Raw genomic sequence first — 4980 nt, 5'->3', positions numbered from 1 at the left:
TTGTGTTGCTTTTTGATTGATTACATTTTTTAAACTTGAGTTTATTTAGTAAATATTTTATCAACTCTATTTCTTGAACTGTATTGTTGGTTAAGGGCTTGTAAGTAAGCATTTCACGGTAAGGTGTTGTATTCGGCACATGTGACAAATTCAATTTGATTTGTGCTGGGGACAATAAAAGGCCACTCTACAATGTGCAGTTCTGTCACACAACACAATGCCACAGGTGTCTCAAGATTTAAAGGAACGTACAATTGGCATACTGACTGCAGTAATGTCCACCAGAGCTGTTGCCAGATAATTTAATGTTCATTTCTCTTCCATAAGGCGCCTCCAATGTAATTTTGGAGAATTTGCAGACCATAATTCCTCCTTCACCAAACTTTACAGTTGGCACTATGCATTCGGGCAGGTAGCATTTTTCTGGCATCCGCTAAACCCAAGCTGTGTTCAAACACACATTCTAACATAATGCATACTACATACCTCTACAGGATCAGTGGGGCCCCCGCCGTACGGTTGAGCTAACGCAGGCTAACGCGATTGGCGTGAGATTGTAAGTAACAAGAACATTTCCCAGGACATAGACATATCTGATAATGCTCTGGATTTACCAACGCCCAGAGCACACTTTGGCACTCCAGATTGAATTTACGAACACACCCGAAATTGTAAAATTTCTAGCTAGTCAATTGTATTGCTAACAAGCTAGCAAGAGGCCGAGGAGCAGGGTTGATCCAAGCATTCTGACCTCAAAACAGCAGTCAAGCACCCAAGCTAACTGGCTAACTTGCTATCTACTTCCAGACACAAATGAGAGAACACTTCACTCTGACCATTTTACTCGCCCTAGCAGAGCTGGTTAGGCTGTTTTCATGTTATCCAGAGCGTTGGTGACTGTAACTGTGCTGCTGGCAACAATTGAATTATGCTTGTTTTTTCTGACACCGGACACATTCAACGGGTGTGGAGCATTCATAAATCCATCCGTTATTCTGCGCTCTGGCACACGAGAGTGCTCTGAAATTGGAGTAGATAGCCAGAATTAACAATGTTCATTGAGAACTCACAACGACTATACCACGTAGCTAAGAATGACGTGAATAATCAAATCAATAAATGTTGGGTAGTTAGTTAGATAGCGTATAGTTAATATACTGCCTGGCAAGTTTGATATATTAGGAGTCAACTAACGTTAGGATGGTAACTAACTAACTTACTGTAATGCTATGCTGTTCGTAAGGATAGTGTAGCTAACAAATTGTCAGCCAACATAACGTGTAACACAACTTATTTGAAAAGTCATTACTTTATTACATTGCTCAACATTTTCTAAACATTTGCCATAATTAGTTATAGCAATGAATTTTTATCCACCTCGCCTGCATATTTAACGCCATTTTCTTCAAATCAGACCCATTTTATGAAGAATTGCATTATGGGCCCTAAAAGCACGGAAATAGTGTCCACTGCTTGTATACTTCGTATTTTGGTGAATTTAGTACGACATCTGGGAACTTTTGGCATACTAACTATATCCATATATCCATACTATGACCAATAAGCATACTACATACTCAATTACGTCACAAATAGTATGGTTAGTGCGGTTAGTATGAGTATTCCAACACAGCTCCAGATTCGTTCGTCGGACTGCCAGATGGTGAATCGTGATTCAAGCTTTACATCACTCCAGCCAACGCTTGGCATTGCGCATGGTGATCTTAGGCTTGTGTGCGGCTGCTCGGCCATGGAAACCCATTTTATGAAGCTGCTGATGAACAGTTCCTGGGCCAACGTTGCTTCCAGAGGCAGTTTGGTACTCGGTAGTGAGTGTTGCAACCAAGGACATATGATTTTTACATGCTACTCGCTTCAGCACTCGACTGTTCCACTCTGTGAGCTTGTGTGGCCTACCACACGGCTGAGCCGTTGTTACTCCTAGACATTTCCACTTCACAATAACACCACTTACAGTTGACCGGGGCAATTCTAGCAGGGCAGAAATTTAAAGAACTGACTTATTGGAAAGGTGACATTGAAAGTCATTTAGCTTTAAGTAAGGCCATTCTACTGCCAATGTTTGTCTATGGAGATTGTATGAATGTGTGCTTGATTTTATACACCTTTCAGCAACGGGTGTGCCTGAAATAGCTAAATCCACTCATTTGAACGGGTGTCCACATACTTTTGTATATATAGTGTATGTCTGCCTTCCGTATCTGTGGTGGAAGGTGGCAAAGCTATAGCGGTGTTTGTTAGACCAGGAGATATCCCGAAAAATTGGTCTTCTCATGAAAATGTCTGACCCCTCTATGGAAAGATGAGACTCTGACACACACAACGGTGTTCTCTGTTCTGATCTAGGAGGACCACAAGGCCCGGCTGAAGGTAGCCTGGTACCAATTTAAAAAATGAATGTAAGTATACAGTGCATTCGGAAAGTATTCAGACCGCTTCCCTTTTTCCACATTTTGTTACATTACAGCCTTATTCTAAAATAAAATGAATTAAATACATTTTCCTCATCAATATACATGAAAACAGATTTTTAGACATTTTAAAATGCAAATTTATTTCTAATAAAAAACAGAAATACCTTATTTACATAAGTATTCAGACTTGAAATTGAGCTCAGGGGCAACCTGTTTCCATTTATAATCCTTTAGATGTTTCTACAACTTTATTCGGAGACCACTTGTGGTAAATTCAATTGATTGGACATGATTTGGAAAGGCACACACCTGTCTATATAAGGTCCCACTGTTGACAGTGCATGTCAGAGCAAAAACGAAGCCACGAGGTCGAAGTAATTGTCCGTAGAGTTCTGAGACAGGATTGGGGTGAGGCACAGATCTGGGGAAGGGTATCAACACATTTCTACAGCATTGAAGGTCCTCAAGAACACAGTGGCCTCCATCATCCTTAAAAGGAAGAAGTTTGGAACCACCAAGACTCTTATTAGAGCTGGTCGCCTGGCCAAATTGAGCAATTGTGGGTGAAGGGCTTTGGTCAGGGAGGTGACCAAGAACCCGATGGTCACTCTGACTGAGCTCCCAGCATAGGGCAACTTGTCATCAGCATCTGGCTCTGAGGAGGATTCTTGAGAGACGAGGCCTACTCCTAACTTTTGAATAAAATGTCACATTGCATTCTGTCTCTGTTGTCATTCAGTTAAGTCTGTAATGATTGAACTGGAGTTATTCATGACTATAAACATGAACATGTTTTTCTAAAAGTGAGGAAAGGGGATGGGTGCTGAGTGGGACTTACTCTGTTACACAAACACATCTTGCCATATCATTAACAAATATTTCAGTTTCAGTGGTCAGATAAGAATCTCCTTAGCATAGCACATATTCAGCAATGAGTTCTCCCTGTAGATAAAACTGTAGACAGACAATAAACTGTTTTTTAAATCAACCAGGTTCACAGAGTTTGGGGTCAGTGAACAGAATATGATGTGTAGGGTCTGTGAACAGAGTAAGATGTGTTGTGACATATGTCAGATGAGAAGTTGTTGTGCAATACAAGTTGAATTGGTTGCCAGTTCCTCCTCTTGAGACAGTTCTCGTGCCAGAAACAATAACTTCTTATCATTGTTTTGAATCTTTGGTCATGTTTTGAGGTTTTTGACTTAAGTAAGAAGCACAGTCCAATACAACATGTGAGTTCAATTATTCAGGTCTTGAGCAAATCAACATTTATAATAAACATTTACAGACAACGTTGACATAAATGACAACACCAGGTCACACAAACAGACAGAGCCATATAAAATACATATAGGCCTAACAGTAGTAGTATTACTAGTATTACATGTTGCAACTGTTAGCAAGTGAAACAGCACGGGGCTATGTACAATACTTCTATTTGTACATTCTCATTTCCTGCTACAAGATGGCGAGCTATATTAACCTGGTGGGGTTGGTGTGCGGAGACGTGTGGCTGGGGGCGCGGCTTCTCTCGTTGACAGTGGCGCTCCCAACGGGAGGCTGTCCAACCAGAGGATCTCAATGAATAGACCATCTGTTTTTTATTTTTTTCATTTGAACCTTTACTTAACTAGGCAGGGCAGTTAAGAACAAATTCTTATTTACAATGACGACCTAGGAATAGTGGGTTAACTGCCTTGTTCAGGAGCAGAACAACAGTTTGAGAACCTGTCCGCGGCGTGCAGCGACCGGTGGCAGGTGGGTGTGCGGGTGATTCGCCACGTGCTGGGCTTCTTCCTGCCACTGTCGGTCATGGTCGTCTGCTACAGCTGCACTGCAGAGACGCTGTTCCGTGGCGTGCGGAACGGCGGCCAGAAGCACAAGGCCATGCGCGTCATCCTGGCCGTGGTGCTGGCATTCGTGGCATGCTGGCTGCCGCACAACATCAGCATGCCGGTGGACAAGTTGGACGAGGAGACATGTGAGTTCCGGAACAGGGTGAGTGTGTTGCTGTATGTCACCGAGGTGATGGCGTTCATGCACTGCGCTGTCAACCCTGTGCTGTATGCCTTCATCAGGCAGAAGTTCCGGAACAATCTCTTGGTGACGCTCCACAAGCATGAGCTGATCAGCAAGAGGTTGATGGTGGCGTACCGCAGTGGCTCAGTCAACAGCACGGCCGGTCAAAGGTCTAGGAACACCTCCGTTACCCTGTAAGTTTTCAGTAATCAGGGGGTGGTGTGGAAGAGTTGTATTTCACTGGTTCCTCACACCGTATGGTCAGGGGTGGGCGCATGGTGATAAACTTGTTTTTCATGTTCTAGGGTTGTGCGTATGTGTGTACAGTGGTTCCTCCTTTAAAAGTTGCGAGCTTGCACCGCAGGACTTAGAGGTACCCAGGGTCATGGCTTCATTGCTCCAGACCATCACCAGGGGGAGTTAAAGCACTTATTATGCATTTCGGTCCCAAGGTTTTTATATGACCAATCATATCGAATGGCTCCAATGACGAATTTTGACGCGAGCCACCCTTGCCTTGTGGCGT

The 4980-nt window shown here is 43.1% G+C and overlaps 1 pseudogene; it reads left to right on the top strand.

The window, feature by feature from the left end:
- The first annotated feature begins 3900 nt into the window (after window positions 1–3900).
- On the top strand, window positions 3901–4652 carry LOC129816986 (C-X-C chemokine receptor type 2-like; annotated as a pseudogene).
- The last annotated feature ends 328 nt before the right edge of the window (window positions 4653–4980 follow it).

The sequence above is a fragment of the Salvelinus fontinalis genome, chromosome 19, assembly GCF_029448725.1.
Source record: "Salvelinus fontinalis isolate EN_2023a chromosome 19, ASM2944872v1, whole genome shotgun sequence".
NCBI lineage: Eukaryota > Metazoa > Chordata > Actinopteri > Salmoniformes > Salmonidae > Salvelinus > Salvelinus fontinalis.
The sequence above is the reverse complement of the archived record's forward strand: the minus strand, read 5'-3'. Positions and strand labels throughout refer to the sequence as shown.